Genomic DNA, 19,084 nt, shown 5'->3' with positions numbered 1-19,084 from the left:
AAATTTACAATTGTTATCATAATTATATAGGGCAGGATTAACAAAGGTAAACTTACGCGTTTGTAAGACAGGCCTATGTTTTTATGTACAGAGTTGTCCTCCCTGACAGAGCAATCTTCACAGTTGTAAACTTACTATTAACTTGTAGATTGTAAATAGCTAAAAATAGTAAATTTACAAAAACGTGTATGTTTACTTTTGTGAATCATATCCACCGGCTACGTCTTTAAAAAAGGATCCATATTACACTTCTTTGATTATGCCCCATTCAGAGCTCTCCCCCCCCAACTTGTTCATCCCACTTAAAACTCTGGACTTACCAAACGTTTTTGAAAAAGTTTTTGCAGTTGTTTTCCTTCCCTTATAAACACACTGATGACATCCTTTTCAGTTGAATACAGCCACCTTCTCGAAGTCAACAGAAAAGCTCTCAAGCACTCCATGCAAGCTCTATGATGAACAGTTGTTACAAAGCCCTGCAAAACACCAACAATTAGTTACATTATGTTGGTGAGGTCCCCAAAAATGGAAAATAAATCTTTGCATGAATTACTTTATATTTGTAATATTCCAGAGGAATGCAACTTGAATAGCAGTGTCTAGTTAATATTATTTTTAAAATCCTACACGACTGCAGGAGTATCTTACTTCCTGTACTAATATTTTTGTGGATGGACCCTAAATGTCCAACTCCCTATTAGTAAAAGTGCAAAGAGGGCACAGTCCTGTTTGTACTAATTACAAATAAACATTTCTTGAACACTGCCAATTTAGATGTTGTGGGGTCAAATCACAAATGCATTTAAGAGTACGTTGAGTGGTACTTGATTAGTACTACTTCCTGTGCTCATTTGTGAATTGACCCTGGTATGGTATGTTATGGTATGGTATGGCATAGGAAGACATGTCATGGCATGTCATGCTATTCTTTGTGTTGTGTTCTGTTGCCACAGAATTATTTCACTGGGTTCTCTTGATTCCCATATTGGATGGTATTTTGCACTAATAAAATTCTACTTTTGGATATTTTTTCAATACAGTAACAGGCTTTTTGCTGCTAAAAATTATAATCAAGCAAAATGAATACATCTATACAGACAGACATTCAGGACATTTTAAAGTTCAAATTCTAGAAATTTCTTCAGTACACATTCTTTGAAACAATTGTAAAAGATATAAAACAATGCTGAAAAAAGATTCATTCCTGTTCGAAAGGGGTCTCTAGTTGCCAGTGATGTACACCCTGTCCAAGTAGGGACCTTCACTCTAGTCAGGGTAAGGGAGCCACACATCTAACCCCTCCTCACCCCCTTGGTAGCTTGGCTCAAGCAGTCAGACTTATCACAGAGGCAATGTGTAAAGTATTTGCACACACACACAATAACACGGTGGAAACACCTCAAAAGTACTCCAGTTTAGAAAAATTGCCAATATTTAGCTGAATAAACCAATGCCAAAACAACAAAAATCCAACATTCACAAGTCAACATTATCACTTTTTAAAAGTTTAAGCAAGTCTTAATCCATAGGAATCAATGGATGTATCTCTTTATCACAAAGTACCTGGGATGCATCAAAAACAAAGAAGATTCCGGCCACAGGGGAGGTGAGGTGCGGGAAAAGGAAAGTGATACGTTGGTTCCTTACTGCACAGGGGAGGTGATACATCGATTCTTTCCTTGCAGGTGAGACAATGCATTGGTTCCTTACTGGTCTTTGATGTCCTTGAAACTTCTTAACAGGTGGCACCTTTGGGAGCTGGCTGTAGAAAGCCAAGTCCAGTCCTTTCACTCCCCAGACAGAAGTAGCAAGCACAACAATGCAACAGGCAGAGTGGCAGTCCCTCTTACAGCATCCAGCTCTTCTTCCTCTCAAAATTTCCTCAGTCCAGAAGGATTCTAACTACGTGGTGTCAGAGGTCCAGTACTTATACCAATTTCTGTCTTTGAAGTAGGCAAACTTCAAAGAGAAGCCTTTGCAGTGCACAAGACTCTGCCTATCCCTGCCCTGGCCCAAGACACACTCCCGGTGGTTGGAGACTGCTTTGTGTGAGGACAGACACAGCCCTATTCAGGTGCAAGTGTCAGCTCCTCCCACCACTTTAGCTCAGGAAGGCCCAACAGACCATGCAGGGCACACCTCAGCTCCCTTTGTGTGATGATGTAGAATGATTGCACAAACAGCCCAACTGTCATCCTGACCCAGACGTGTATTCAGCAGACTGGTAGAGGCACAGAAGAAAATGCCCACTTTCTAAAAGTGCCATTTTCAAACTTACAATTCAAAAAACAACTTCATCAAAAGATGTATTCTTAAATTGTGAGTTCAGAGACCCCACACTCCATATCTCTATTTGCTCCCAATGGGAAATGACACTTAAAGTATATTTCAAGGCAATCCTCATGTCACCCTACGGAAGAGATAGGCCTTGCAATAGTAAAAATCGAACTTAGCAGTATTTCACTATCAGGACATGTAAAACACACCAATACATGTCCAGTCTTTAAAATACCATGTACCCTGCCCATGGGTCAATTTGGGTCTACCTCAGGGGTAACTTACAAGTATTAAAAGGGAAGGTTTGGGCCTGGGAAGTGGGTGCACTTGCCAGGTCAAAATGGCAGTTTAAAACTGTACACACAGATACTGCAGTGGCAGGCCTGAGACATATTTACAGGGCTACTCATGTGGTGGCACAATTAGTGCTGCAGGCCCACTAGTAGCATTTGATTTACAGGCTCTGGGCCACACGTGCACTGTACTAGGTACTTACTAGTAGATCAAATATGCTAATTATGGAGAAACCAATGATCAATACAATTTAGACAGAGAGCATATGCACCTGAGCACTGGTTGGCAGTGGTAAAGTGCTTAGACACCTAAAGCCAACAAAAACAGGTCAGAAAAATAGGAGGAAGAATGCAAAAGGGTTGGGGATAACCCTGCAAAAAGGGCAAGGTCCAACACCTGTCTTACTGGTGGATTAGATGTATTTCAGTTGTATTAGCTATACATTAAGTTAAGAAAAGACATTCTGAAAATTGTAGAGACTAAGATTGACAGTGTTTGAAGTAGTGGGGATGATGGTAACTGTGGGGTTGGATGATAGCAGGAAAAAAACAAAATACATGACAACATTTCTAATTTGTTCTTTCATTAATTTCCTAGTTGTGCTGCTGACCTGAGCTCATCCACAATTTCTGAAAAAGGGACACTCACCGGGTTGTTGGTCAGTATCTCATTCTTTTGTTCAAAGACTTTCACCTGCTTTTACAGGCCCTGGTGCTATCCATCTAGATGAAAATAATGTTCTGCTCTTAACTGCTTATCACTTCAACCCCAGTGGTAATAGCCAATACCTTTGATAATCTTTCCAATCTCCTGACGCATCTATCTTGGCTCAGAAAGTTTTTTTTCTTAAATATAGAGCCACCCACCTTGAAAAGCCATCCAAGCTTCAAGGAAAACTCACTAGCATATGAGGTGCATGATCAACAAGTAAAGCTGAATCCCAAAGGAGGCTTGACCAAAAATGGGAAATCAGTCATTTTCCAAGTATTGCCCCAAATTGTAGAATTGTCTGCCAGAAAATATTAGATGCTCCGGTTCATCCCTCATTTTGCATAACGTGTTTATGAAATACTTGCTCAAAGGATAATTTCTCAGAGACATGGTCTAATGATGTAAGCTTGTTATGTTTGAAGACTCTGCTTTGCTGATAGTTCCTCAGTTTACCTCACATCACTCTATTTACCCCTTAGGTGAGTCCATGAAGACACTCAAACAAGAATCACTGCTGCAGTTTGTAGGAAAGTAGCCTCATTCTAGCTTGGTTACCCCCACTTTTGGCCTGTTTGTCAGTGTGTTTGACTATGTCTACAGGGATCCTGCTAAACAGGACCCCAGTTGTTATCCTCTCTCCCTTAAGTTTGGTTGTTGATTACTGTTAACACAATATTTCACCCACAATGGGCAATCTGGTGCCCCTTATAAGTCCCTAGTATATGGTACCTAGGTACCCAGGGCATTGAGGTTCCAGGGGATCCCTATGGGCTGCAGCATATATATATCCCCAGCCATAGGGAGCCCATGCAAAGGCTTCTGCAGGACCGCCATGCGTGAAAAGGTGCAAGCACCATTTCACTGCCATTTACACTGCATCAGGTCACTTATAAGTCAGCCCTAAAGCAGGCCCTCCAACCCTGGGGGCAGGGTGCAAAGTACCTCTGTGTGAGGGCACCCCTGCAGTAGCGGAGGTGCCCCCACGACCTCCAGGACCATTTTCCCAGACTTTGTGAGTGCGGAGATTCTATTTTACGTGTGTACTGGACACAGGTCACTACCTATGTCCAGCTACATAATGGTAACTCTGAACATAGGGATGTTTGGTATCGAACATGTTGGAATCATACCCCAAGGCATGCATTTATTGTATGATTCCATGCACTCTGGGGGCTCCTTAGAGGACCCCCAGTATTGCCATTTCAGCCTTCTGAGGTTTTCCAGGCAGCCCCAGCTGCTGCCACCTCACAGACAGGTTTCTGCCCTCCTGTTGCTTGAAAAGCTCAAGCCCAGGAAGGCAGAACAAAGGATTTCCTTTGGGAGAAGGCTGTTACACCCTGTCCCTTTGGAAGTAGGTGTACAGGCCTTGGAGGGGTAGCCTCCCCAAACCACTGGAAATACTTTGAAGGAAACACTTGGTGCCCTCCTTACATAAACCAGTTTACACCGGTTCAGGGACCCCCAGTCTCTACTCAGGTGCAAAACTGGGCAAAGGAAAGGGGAGTGACCACTCCCCTGTCCATTACCACCCCCTGTGGTGGTTCTCAGAGCTCCTCCAGAGGGTCCGCTGGTTTTGCCATCCTGGATTCAAGGTTGGCAGGGAACTCTGGGAGCATCTGAGTGGCCAGTGCCAGCAGGTGACGTCACAGCCATCCCCTGATAGGTGCTTACCTGGTTAGGTGACCAATCCCCCTTTCAGGGCTATTTAGGGTCTCTTCTTTGGGTGGTTCCTCAGATTCGGACTGCAAGACTACAGCAGGAATCCTCTGCATCCTCCACTTCGACTTCTCACTGAAGAAACTACATCTAGACCCTCCAGGAACTCTACAAGCTGCAAGAAAGAAGCAAGACAACTTCTGCAACATTGTGTCTCCAGCTTCTGCCAGCAACTGCAACTGTTTCCCAGTTGTGCATCCTCTAAGGACAGCCTGTTTTCAGCTTGCACCAGCAGAACAAAGGAATCTCCCTTGGGGTGAAGGAGTCACTCCCCTGCTTCTGCAGGCACCAACTGCAACGATGACCGGCTGCGTGGATCCCCTCTCCTGCTGAGCTGCATGGATCCTGCATCACGGGTGGTGGACTGAAGTGGTCCCGATGATCCTCATGTCCAACTGTCCAACTTTGGTGGAGGTAGAGCTTGTCTCCTCACGCAAGACAGTACACGTGTGCACCGTGAGTTTTGCAGCTGCTGAGGCTTGTTGGCATCCTTCCTCCAAGTTCTTTGTGCATCTTGTAGCTTCAGCCCCCAGCACCCTATCCTGCGACGCACAGCTTCCTAAGTGGTTCTCCAGTGTCGTTGGAGCCCTTGTCCTAGTGCTGCATGGGCCTCTTTTGCACCTTCCTTGTGCCTCTGCTGTGGGATTCCTGTGTGTGCTGCCTGGTCTTCTGTGGGCTCTCTGAGTTGCTGAGTGTCCCCTCCAACTCCACCTCCTAAGTAGAGTCCACCTGGTCCTTCCTGTTCCCGGGCAGCACCATTTTCCGCTAACTGCGAGCTTTGCGTGTGCCAAGGCTTGTTGGCAGACTCCAGCGACGCAAACCAGACTGCAATCCTCCATCCAGTGTAGGACATCACTTGCACCAACCAGGAACCCGACTTTGTCTTCTTGGGTGTAGTACTGACTGTTCTTCTTCACCCGTGGTTCTTCTTTCGCACCTTCATCTGGGTTAGAAGGGGTTTGTGTTCTTCCTGGACTCTTATGTGCTTCTTGGACTTGATCCCCTCCTTCCACAGGTCTTCTTGTCCAGGAATCCACTGTTGGTGTCTTGCAGTCTCTTCTGGGTTTTACATAAGTCTTATTCTTGTTTCTGTGTGTGTTCTGGGAAAGTTACTGTGTTTCACTCCTGCTTTCCTGGTCACTAGGGTTGCTTCTAGTACTTACCTTTGGGGTTTTCTAGTACTCCCAGCTCCCCTATACACACTACACTTGCCTAGGTGGGAGACCGACTTTCACATTCCACTTTCTTAGTATATTGCTTGTGCTCCCCCTGGGCCCATTTCTAACTATTGTGATTTTCACTAATTGCACTGTTTTATGCCTATTCCTGCATACTAGTGTATATCATTTGTGTATTACGTACCTCCTAAGGGAGTATAGTCTCTATGGTATTTTTGGTATTTGTGTCACCAAAATAAAGTACCTTTATTTTTGTAGCACTGAGTATTTTATTTCATGTGTGTGAGTAATGTGTGACTACAGTGGTATTGCATGAGTTTTGCATGTCTTTTAGATGAGCCTTGGCTGCTCATCCACAGCTACCTCTAGACAGCCTGGCTTCTAGACACTGCCTACATTTCATTATTAAGGGATAACTGGACTTGGTATGAGGTGTAAGTACCATAGCTACCCACTACAAGCCAGACCAGCCTTCTACATTGTTGATAGTTCCTCAGTTTACCTCATATCACTCTGTTTACTCCTTAGGCGAGTCCATTAAGGCATTGGAACAAGAATCACTGATGCAGTTCTCCTAACTTGTGGCTCCCACTGTCTAGCGGTCTATTGCTATTCATATTAAACTTGGTTACAAGTACAGCATCCCACTATCCACTGATTAGGTTGAGTGCCATAAATTCTTTAATAAATAATTTCTTGACACCATCTCACAATGCTATTTCTGTAAATGGTACATGCCCAGATGGGGCCAGTTCTGCTTATCTCAGACACAATCACCTGCAGAAGTAGATTCTACTGTGATTGGGAGGGGCAGCTCAATATTATGTTCTTTTCCTGGAAGGTCCAAGAATAAAAAGTTGGCACAACAGACCACAGTGTTTTGGTGTCTTTTGGCAGAAGAGGAAAATTGTCTACCAATTGTTAACGAGTACTAGTGGAATGCAAGCATTAGGGGCCAGAATTTGGTGCAGGGATTTTGGGGGTGTGAGATCTCTGACTCTGGCCAGTATTTAGCACCTAACTGCCACAATTATAGTCTTTGGCCCCAGAATGGGGAATAACTGCACAGAGACAGGCATACCAGTTCATTTTCCATGTATTTATTCTCTGATTTCATGAAAAAGCCACTGACATTTTCTGTCCGCTGAGACTGGGATGAAAATATTGTTGGGAGGTTTAACTGGAGTCAATGTGTGGTGGTAGGGGGGCAGGGGAGGGAAGGGGAAGGCCTGGGCCTGACTCATTTAATGTGATATGTTTTCCCTGTAGTGTAGCTGGAGTCTGGCATGTGCTGCACAGCACTTCTGTTGTCAGCCCAACGTCAGCAGTACCAAGGTTGATTTGCCTATGGCTGGTTACTATTGTGGGTGGGTAAAAATCCTGAACTGAAATGCGCCCAAGCAATTAACAAGGGTTAGGATTCATTCACTACCCACCACTTGTTTGCTTTCATCAGAGAACTGGTGTAGGTCTAGGTTCCTCTTTTTCAATCAGTCCAATTACTTTATTCATAATGGTATTAGGTTGTATATGATGACAGGAGGTTCTTTTAAGTATATTTTAAATTGGCAGCTGCAGAAGCTTGGCGAGGCATAATTCAATTTTTGCATTGCTTAGGAGATGCTTTGTCAATCTGAGTGAGGATATGTGACTAGAAAGAAATCAGTCCATGCTTTATTTATAGGGAGACAGTGCAGATGCGTGGCAAGAAAATAGATGGAACTGAAGGTTGCACATTATTAATGAGGTAGTCTGAAGCAATGATAAACATATCTCTTTTGGCTTCAAAGAAGTCCAGTTAGGTCCATGCATACTAACATTTTGAGTCACAGCTGAGCCACTTTTTTGTGCCTCTACAATGCAAAATGTTAGTTGGTATTTACTAAGCCATTCAAGGATCAACTTGGCTCACCTTGCATGATTTTTAAAAGAAAATATAAGGCAATGCAACCCCTTGCGCTGCGTTGTATTACACTATGTCTGAGAGACGTTCCATGGGCGCAGCATGAACTTTCCCGTGCACTCATCAATGGATTTTGGAGCATTCCTAGATTTACTGGAGCTACTAAACCTGCAAACACATCAATATGCTATGCCCTCCCCAGTGAGGCGCAGGGCTGACAGCCTTGGTGTGGTCTTCCCCCATTTTTTTGCCTTCACCCCTCCTGATGTCTGAATTTGTTTTAGCTTTCATTTTGGCTAAACTGTTTGTGCTCTCTCTCTAAAACATGATAAAATAGGCTTACACCTAAATGGCACATTTAATTTACTTATAACTACCCAGTATGTGGTACTAATTGTACCCAGGGCTTGTAAATTAAATGCAGCACTCATTGTGCCACCCACTAAAGTAGCACTTTAAAACATGTCTCAGGCCTGCCGTTTTGGCTTGTAGGGCAGTGTTAAAATGCCAAATCAACTTGGCTAAATAAACCTTTTATAAGGCCTAAGCCCTGCTTTTTAATACATATGTCATCCCTAAGGAAGGCCATAAATAGCCCATAAGACAGGGTGCATTGTATTTCAAATGTAGGACAAGTGCAATTAGGTTTTACATGTCCTGGTAGTCAAAAACTCCTAAATTGTTTTTTCACTACTGTAGGGCCTATCTCTCCCATTGGATAACATTGGGTTACCTTGTTACATTTAATAAGTACTGATCAGGAACTTCTAGAAATGCATGTTGGGACTCAAACAAATTATAATTTAAAATTATCCTTAATGGTAATGTTGGATTTTAAGTCACAGTTATGAAAATTCCACTTTTAGAAAGTTGTCATTTTCCTGCTCTAATCGTCTGGTGCCTGCTGCCAGTGTCCTGGGTCACATGATTGTGAACGGCTCTGATGTTGGGCTTTGTGTATGCCTCCCAGACAGTGAGACTAAGGCGGACTATTTGTTGCCAGGATGGGCCATCCTGCCATGATGGCTGGGGGCAGAGCTTTTCCCTGCCCCACTTACACTTCAAAGGGCTGCCTCCAGCCCACACACAAATTAACCTGACCCTGGATTTTTGTCACCCCAGACTTTTTGGAACCCTGGCAGAGGAAGGGAAGAACTGTCCAGAACCAGATGTGTTGGTAGGCCAGGGTGTTCCCTTGCTTTAAAGGCTTGCACCAGATATAAATATTGGTTCTCTTGATTCATTCATCAATATACCCCTTGATCTCTAGACTTTACAGAAGAAGAACTACCTTCTCCCCTGGAGGAGTGCCCTGCTGATTGCAATATGCTTATTCTCCAGAGGATTACCCTGCTCCTACCAGAGGACTGCCCTGCTGCTTTAGATCTGTCTTCTTTCCCAGAGGACTGCTCTTCTGGTTTAGGCCTGTCCTGCTTTCTGAGAAAGAAGCCTGGACCTGCTCCTTTCATCCCAGACTAACTTGAGTGACTCCAAGGGTTAGTTGTCTCACCTCCTGTTCTGAGCTACAGGGGTACAGCAAGCTCCAGAGGCCTCTATGCAACTGCCCAGCTGACCTGCTACAACTGAGCCTGCCTGAGCACTGCTGGCCTCTCCTGCAGTGAGCTCCTGATCCCCAAGAGGTCCCACCAAAGTCTTGGACCCTTGGCTGGCATCATTGGAGCTCCTCCTGTGATGAAAAGGAGAAATACTGAAATTTTGGCTTCTCTGCAACACCCGTTGTCCCACAATGATTGCCACCATAAAACTTCCTACATAGCACACTAATTGTGTTACCTGCAAAGGTCCTAGATAAAAAGCTTTCCTCTTTATTTAACATATTATTCTTGACTAGGTAGATTTCTGCCCTTCTCAAGGAACTGACTTTGTAAGGGTCTCCATTCTGGATCAACTTATGTTGATCACTGACCAAGGAGAAATCCCCCGTGATTCTCTTAAATTTCTTGGCGGCCTTTGATACTGTCTTCTAGCCCACCTTTCTTTCCAGTTATCAAGCTATAGATTGAGGTTAGTTTCGGGAGGTCGATCCCCTCTTCAATTTCTGGCCACACCCAAGTCACACATTTTGCTCCGTTCTGCTGTTCTTTCAAGCTCCTAAAATGGAGTGCTCTTCCTTTTTAATATATAGCTGGCCCTTTAGTAAAGCTCATCCACTTGCTTGACCTCTATTTAAATGCCTATGTAGATAACCCATAGATCATTCATTATTGGGCTTGACTGAAACACTCAACAGGACCTAAACCCATTTCCAGTACTGCAAGATCTCTTTCTTGGATGGGGAATGATTCACTCAAGAAAAACTCTGACAAGATGAAGGTCATGAAAGTGCAAGGAACAGCTGCTGTGTGGACCCATATCTATTTATCTACAGCTTTGGTAGATCCTCCCATTAGTGTCACTTCTGTCTACTACCTGAACCTTCTTTGCTAATTACAATTAAAAAAGCAACGTTTGTTGGCCTATTTTACATAAACAAGCTGATAATGAATTTACTGCCACATTCTTACCCTTATATCAGGATTCAGGCAGTCATTTTATATCACCTTTGCTACATTAATTTCTTGTGTCTGGTGGAGGCTACCTTCTTGTCTGGTGAGCTAATGCATACGGTGCAGAACACACCTGCACAACCTCTGCAGGACATTCAAGGCCATGCCTCTGTCACGGGCCATTTGACAAATCTGCATTGGTCAGCAAAGTCACTTGGCTTCTTATACTCCATCTCAATCTTTTCACTCCTCTTCAGCAAATCTTTATCTGCCTGCATCTAGGAAATGCATGAAGGAGAGTGTTTTTTCTGTTCTTACTTCTTCATTTTGGAACACCCTTCTTCCATTATCTATTCACAAATCAATCATATTGTATTCTTAAAAAGGTTGGAAACTTACCTGTTGACTAGAATCATCAAACTCCCTTACTTGCTTCTGTTTGGTCAGATATAATATACAAGGTGTACGATCTGAGCAGTCATTGGTCAATGTCTGTCCTGTCTGATTCACCTAATTCTTAATAACTTCTTACATCTTTTCTAGACTAGCCATGAGCAGTTTTTACATACATCATGTAGCTACCAACCTTCTGACTTTTCATTTGGCTAATTTTCCTGTGTTTAACTGAATATGAGCCACACCATTGATTGTAAGCAACCAATAACTACATATTGTGCAAATCTCATTAGGGCAACTAACAACTTTACTGCTACCAAGTAAAATCCTTATGTCCCTTACATTCAAATATTTGAAACACCCTTATGGTATACGTACATACATTTGCCCCTGCCATGAACTCTGACAGACATCCTAAATATTCCACAAAGAAATGCTGCTCAGGGTTTCAGAAAAGATCTGTATGGAGCCTTTCTACATGCAGATTATTTCAACATCAACAACAGATTGTGCCAAACCAAGATAGACTTTCTTGCGATCTTGGATTTTTGGTTAACTACAAGTGGACTGACTGGCTAATCAAAATGTTCCTATGCTTTGAGGCAACCAACTTAGTATGGACCAAAATTAAAGTTGCACTTCTCCTCATCTGATTGGAAAACTGCAATTGTTCTTTAACTACATGCATAAACCAGGCTCAGTGAAAGCCTATATCTATTGTGCTCAATAACAACTCAGTCTTACCAGTAGTCATTCATCATTTATCTGTCTGGTTCATAGAAAGCCTTCGTAAATGAGTTCCAAAGCTGGCCAAGAAATTATCCACCATTTGCTAAATACATATTACCATTAATACTAAAGGCTAAAAACAAATGCATCACTTATATTCTAAATTAATACAACAAGTAAGAAGTTCAAACAGTATTGCTCTACCACACATATGATCACTCATTGGACTGGGCTCATTTTTGTAAGATAACTGCATGAACATTGTCTTAGAGTGACTATGCCCTTCGTTCACCTAGGCTAACTTCAGCTAGTGCAAAGGACCCTCCCAGCTCTCTAAAGCCTTAAATTCAACATGTAGAGACCTTGTGTATTTGAAAGACATCTCCTTGCATTCTAGCTTTAATCTACTACTGGCTACTTCATATCTTCACTACTACATGCCCCATGTCACAACTCATTAACAAACTATATCACTTCTGTTACAGTCAACCTCATTCACATGTCTAAAGAGGTAATAATTCCAAATCTAAGTTCTTCATAAAAACATTTCTACAGTTTAAGAGAAAGGGGTGTGCTTTGGAAATCATTCCAAATCTAAGTGCTTCGTAAAATCATTTTTACAGTTTAAGAGAAAGGGGTATGCTTTGGAAATAATTTTCTTTAAGTTAAGTTCTCCACACAATAAATTAAGCAGTGCATAAATGCAAAGGGATACCAAGAACAAGTGTAACAGTAAAAGAACATCACCTCAAAAGTATAGATGCAGCTCTGAATAAGGATATGTAATTCTTCAAACTCATTAAAGAGCCTTCATCCGAATTCTAGCTTCCCACAGATGTTGACAATTGTTGGGAGTTTGCAGCCAATTACACTGGCATAATATATAAGATAAGAGGAAACATCCATTCAACCAGTATGCCACATTATCATCAACAATTTAGCCTCACAAAAATCACTTTTTCAACCATTTCAAAGTTAGTCTATCACATAATGATGAACCACACAAAAATGAGATATTCTTCCCGATCACTGGGAATACTGCAATATCCTGGGACTAAGAGAAGCAATACTCATTATATTGTTGAGGAAGTCTCACCCACAATTTTGTGGCTTGCTTTATCATAGGCAACTTCAACCCATCTTAATAACATAATACTATCAGGGTGGATTCGACCTCAGTGAGAAGTTGTTCAGGGTAAGGGTGGCTGCACAATCAAGGAATTCATATTATTATGTAAAACTGCCTCTTCATAAACCCAAGGAAATTCCTTTATTTTAGGGTACACAGAGTAGGATTTCAAAAACAAAGACAATGCATGACCTTGAGTCCTATGTTTCTGTCATCCTTAAAGGTGTTTCCATGTCTCAGTCCATAAGTTAGGCTATGAAGAGTTATGGGCTTTCATCAGGGTGATGGGGACCCCTATCCTAAGAGCTATTTGTTCCCTTGCATGTAGGTAAGAATACATCTTACCTTGGAGGTAGAAAGTGTCTATTATCACAGTAGCTTATGATTAATATAACAACCTGCGGCAGAACACCTATTTACACATTTATCATGAAGTATCTCCTTAGATGTACCTATTTTATCTTTTGACAGCCGAACCACATCACATGTAACTTAAGCCTCTCAACCACACAGAGACCTAGCTCTTGTTTTTTCATTAGAACAAATGTGAAACATTTGTAGGCCTTGATTCTGGGTGTGATATTTTATCGCTAAATTTTGTAGCATACTTCCATCACAAAACACTGTAATGGTAACAACCAAAAGTTAATATAGATGATCACAGTCCTGCAAAATGATTGTCAGATTTTAAATTCTGTCTAATTATTTATGCACAACAGAAAATATACAAAATTCCTTTACCAGTAAAAATCGTTCTACTGGTAAAGGAAGAAGCCATGATCCTAAAACACCAGACTCATGTGTCTAAGTGTTCTAGATTCAAACTTAATAAAAACTGGAAAATATACTTCTCCCAATTTAAAGTAAGGGGCTGCTTTCCCTTGAAAGGTAAACATCTCCTGAAATCAAGCACTGGTGACTATAAGGCAATGGCAGCTCAACCATAAGAGACAGGTAATGAAGGACAGTGTGTGCTTGTCTTTCCTACAGGGACAATTGGTGTGTGAGCCCCGAAGGTCCACAGCAGAACTGCAGGCCTTTTTTATGCTATCAGGATGCAGCTGGTATGTAGGTCCAGTGAGTCCCAGACCAGTGCACTGCTGGACAGGGTTAGGAGATACTTCCAAGCGTGACTCTGAGATAATACTTCAATCACCCAAGCAATTTAAAATGGTTAAGGGTTAAAGCTCACGCCATGCTGGCTGGAGATGGGTGGGTACCTGGTGGGCTCTCACAAATGTGAATGGCAACAAAGGAAACAATGACTCCAAGAGAGAAGGTAGTCACCAGGTTGAGTGTGAGGCAGCTTATCTGAGCTTGAACGAAGGGTATCTGGTTGCTTGTCTGGGATAGAGAAGGCATCCATGCAGGCAATTTCAGTATCCACACCCTGGCAGAATAACATCAACTGGGCAGCAGCATTATCCCGAAGACACGGGCAACACTCTGCCCCATGTTTAAGAAGAACAAGAGCAAGATCTACAAATGTCTGTGCTGATACAAATCTACCCTACTTGCAAGTAGCTTATTTTTAGAGTCCTTGAAAGCAGGGCACCATTTGGCTTCCACTCTGTGCCAGTAAATCGCCAAAGGTTGGCACTGCTGACAATCAAAATGGGTGCTGAGTTCACCTGCGCAAAATAGCTTATTGGAAGGTGAGGCCATGCCCTCCTTTCAAAATGCACTGTGTCTGTGGAGGCTGGTGCCCATGAAACACCAGTCAGATACAATATCCTGGAGCCTACTCTTGTGAGAAACTTTGAGTATTCTCCTAAAGAAGGACCTGGAGGCAAAGGAAGTACAGAGAAAAAAGGAGAGGGTACTCTTTCTTGTTTCTCTCTGGGCAGCAACCATCCTTCATTCTGTGTCTACCATTATAAACTAAAACTATGTTCCCCTTCATCTAAGGGTAGGAAAATATGATTGGGACCATTCTGATGTTGGGTTATGGTAACTGCCGAAGTCATGAACATAAGACTTAAGGTTTTCAAACAATGCCTCATGTTACTGGACTTATTATACAAGGGTGGGTCAGTAGATATTGCTCCTGGGTGCAGCTACTGTACCTCATATTTAAAAAATGCCATCAGAAGCTGAATACTGTGCCAGAACCAGGGCAAGAGGGTATTGCAGAACAGGGTGTGGAGAGCAAATGAGGATCTGTCCTATCTTATGGAAAATTAATGGTGTCTCTAGATCATGGGCTTAGATTGGTCTCATAAGATTCAAAAAGGGAAAAATGCAGGGGAACCTCCTATCCACAGGAAATATTATTGTGAAAGAAACAGTTCCACCAAGGTCAGACCTTTTATCGTTTAGAGATTATTTTTAAATGGGTGTTGAAATTCATATGGTTCTTTTCTGTGAGATTGTGGTGCATTTCTTTTACTGTATACCTGAATGCACGGTTCCACCTTTGTGGAAAAAAAGAAGCATTTTGCTGCCTTCCAGCTTTAGACACCAAAACTCATGGGAACCGAGTACTATTACTTTACTAAGCAGGGAACAAGTCGAGGGTATACGCAGGTGATGGCACTTACCCACTCATTTCACAGGGTGGAGGACATCTATCATGCCAAGAACTTGGGCCCAAGTAAAACATGCTGAGCTAGTATTGGTGTAATTTTCAGACACCAGGACACATTCAGCAGTTCCTGCACATTGCCTGCGTTCGTTCACAGCAACAACGTAGAGGCAGTGAGGGAGCTTTCTCATTTTAAAGTCCAGCTGGGCCCAAAACAAAGGCTGAATTTAACGGGTCCTCAAGTGTCCTTTATTTCAAGTATCCTGGCTAAGAGCTATCTTGAGAACCACACCTAGATGCAAATGTAATGGAGGGGCAACCAATGCATACATCTTGCAATCACTTCACAAGTACTTAAGAGGGACATGCTTTTGACTTTGTTCAGTCACTGTATAAAAGAGATATGCTTGCACTCTGAGAATACCAGATGTGTTGGTCTGTCCCAGAACTTACATAAATAACAATTTGAATACCATCATAGGTGTCCAAGATGGAGCCCATGTGAGACTGTCCTCTTAGAGCTCCGCTGCACGGGTGCCACATTGGGGTGGATGCCCGGCTCCCTCAGGCACCACATTGAATGTAACTGTGCCTGGAGTTGACCCTAACCATCAGGGCAAGGCTTGACCCTATTCTGCCTGGAGAATCCACCCTAGAGACTGACAGGAGCCGCAGTGATCAGGTGGCTGCGCGACTAAGATGGCGACCATGGCGGAGCCCTGAGCCAGAGCCTCGTGATGGGCCCTGCCTGCATCAGCCTTCCTGGCCCTGTGGAGAGTGGCACCTTGTTTGGGCAAATGAGGAGGACCTCATTGCCACCACCGAGACAGAGGGGGCTCTGCACTGCTTGTCGCCTCACAACAGCACTGGATGGGAGCTGTCCCTGGGGGCTGAACGCCACTCGCTGATGGAGGATCGCACTCCTGCCTAGACCCTACATCCATTACTGCATAGCGTGGCCCAATGACCCCATGTGGGCAGCTCCTGCAACGGATGACCCTGTGTGGGCAGCCCTAGAAGAGGGGACCCCATAGCCATTGAGTGCCCATCTCTGGCCCTCCACCATCAACACTGGGCCCTGTTGTTCTGTGGGGAATGCGGACTACTGGAGGACTTGATCATTCAGGCTAAACTAGCAGACATCCTGCAGATCTACAGTGCCCCTTCTCTGCTTCGACCAAGGCTGCCTCACGACACAGACATGTCCTCGCAACGCAATGCCAAAACAGTTGCCACGCTTTAAGATATGTTCGCCAAATCCCTGTCAAAGAAATTGTACCAGGGCTAGGAGACGCTCTCGTCCACACCTCTAAAAAATGGCTGCAACAAGCTCTGAAAGTGAAGAAGCAAAGTTTAGAAAGGTGTTCCAGGAGAACCTCTTTGGGACCCTCAAAGGCGATATTGCAGCGCTCAAGCAAGAAACTGCAGAGGACGTCAAAAATATCAGACAAATTAACTTTCATGAAGTTAATCCAGTTACTCTATACACTCACGGTAGCTCCATTGCATCTGAACGCCAATGTCATTGCACCTTTTGAGGTGTCCAGGAGTACCCGACAGGGCTGCCCTTTGTCACCTATTCTCTTCACGATAGCTATGGAGCCGCTTGCTGCTCCATTTTGCCAGCATCATGCTCATTGCAGTCTTGCCTTCACCCCAAACAGGGTCCTCGTCTCACTCAATGCAGATGATGTTACGCTATACGTTAGAGACCCACAAGTGCATCTACAGTAGAGCCTCTTATTAGAGAAGTTATTGGCTTTGGTGGGCTCTCAGTCATAGAGATCAATTGGACAAAGTTGGTTATTTTCCCACTGACTGAAACGGCGCTCCCATTCACCTCAGACTTCTCGCTCACATGGGCAGACAGTCCTACCAAGTATCTTGGAGTGTGGCTCAGTAGAGACGCGGACGAGTTGTGGAAGAGTAACTACGGCCAACTACTCACATGGCTAGAGGGCAGACTTGAGAGATGGAGGCGTCTACCTCTATTGTTGACGGGTTGCTTAGCTATTGTTAAGATGGTGGTCCTTCCCAAATTTCTATATCTCTTCCTTAACCTATCATTCCTGCTGCCGCTGCACTTTTAGCGCCCGCTTAGATCACATCTTATCTCTCTGGCTTGGGCTGGCAGACAGCTGGGCATTGCATGTCAAGTTTTGACCCTACCGTTTGAGCAGGGAGGACTAGCTTCTCCCGACATGGTTCTATATTACTTTTGTGCCCAGGCTCATTTTGTACATTACTGGCTATTTCCTATACTGTTTCTTACCCCCATGGCTCCTGCAACTGACCTGGCTGCGCACTACCCCTTACAGATGGTGATGTTCTTGACTCCCCAGTGAAGGCATGTGAAAGTTGATCCAGTGATAGGTACGGTTTGGGCGTGGAACGAACTCCGACGCAGAGCACGCCTTGAGCATCTTTTTGCTCCTGCTGTGCCACTTATTGACCATCCTGCCTTTCCCATTACTGCTCGTTCAGGTACGCGCATTCGATTGTGCAAACTGAACCTGACATCTATGGGTGACATTTACCCTAATGGCACCATTATTGCATTACAGCAGGCCCTTTCGGAACATGGTACCAATTTCTTCGATATGTTCACATACTATCAACTTCGAGCAGCACATCTTGAGCTATAGGGCACATAACCTGATGCCCCACCTACGTTCCAGAAACTGCAGACAATGCTGACTAATCCATCCCCTCGGTGGTTGACAATGCGGCTTTACACAGAAATGCAGACCACAGCACCAATATGCCCTCCGCAGAGAAAGATGCAGTGGGACTCCGCTATAACGCCACCTCTCACAGATGAACAATGGCTATACTGCTGCACGCAGGCATGCATGCCCTCCCCCCCCGAAGGTTCTGCCTTATCCATTTCAAATACATACACTGGCTATACTACACCCTCATGCGCTTACTCCACATGGGCCTGGTTGCTGATGCGCATTCCCTACGGTGCTCCTATCACACTGGAGATTTTCTACATTTTGTACAGAATTGCCTCAAAATTTTTGATTACTGGACCAAAATATTAGTCAGAATTCAAGACATTATGGGACACCGACTTGAGCGCGCCCTTGTGGTGGTACTGTTGGGATACGTTAAAGATGTTCCTACTGAATCTCGCCAGCTAATTGCGATTCTTTTGCTAAGCGTAGAGTGGTGATGTGATGGGGCACAAGTGCAGTGCCGCTTGCAGTAGATTGGCTTCCTGACACTGCGTATTGTCAGGAGCAGCTTGTGGCCTACTGGGATCTTATGCCCCTCAAACCTCGTCCCAAAGATATCTGGCTTCCCATTGAGCGCTACCTGCCTGCCCAACTTGACACAGCTGATACTGAGTGAGACGGAGTAAACGCTGCGCTCTCGACTGAAATGGCTGTGATACAAACAGAATTTGCCCCTTGTGTCCTCATGAATACTGAGCTTTGCAACTCTATCTGATAGACCTCCCTATCGCTGTCGTTTTAGACATACCCACTGGAAAATGCTCTATACTACCCTCCCCCCTTCTTTTCTTTCTTCTCGTCTTGTCTCCTTTACTTTTAGTATTACTCTTCTGAAGGTTTGTCAACTTGTAGCATGTATAATATGTGTTTGCTTGACTGCTCACTGTAGTTGGAGATGGGCTATTTCTTCATGTTGTACTCTGTTGTATTTACTGTAACAGGAAATTTCAAAATAAAAGTTAAAAAAAAAGTATATAAG

General features: G+C 43.7%; 1 long non-coding RNA gene across 1 annotated transcript in view; it reads right to left on the bottom strand.

Moving 5' to 3' along the window:
* Positions 1 to 330: 330 nt before the first annotated feature.
* Positions 331 to 19,084, bottom strand: part of LOC138258645 (uncharacterized) — a 44,369-nt gene continuing 25,615 nt past the window's right edge. Inside the window, exon 4 of the long non-coding RNA XR_011198478.1 lies at positions 331 to 476. This is a non-coding gene — a long non-coding RNA (uncharacterized lncRNA). The remainder of the gene's footprint in view (positions 477 to 19,084) is intronic.

This window comes from Pleurodeles waltl, chromosome 9 (genome assembly GCF_031143425.1).
Source record: "Pleurodeles waltl isolate 20211129_DDA chromosome 9, aPleWal1.hap1.20221129, whole genome shotgun sequence".
Taxonomy (NCBI): domain Eukaryota; kingdom Metazoa; phylum Chordata; class Amphibia; order Caudata; family Salamandridae; genus Pleurodeles; species Pleurodeles waltl.
Note: the sequence above shows the minus strand (reverse complement) of the source record. Positions and strands in the feature narration are given on the sequence as shown.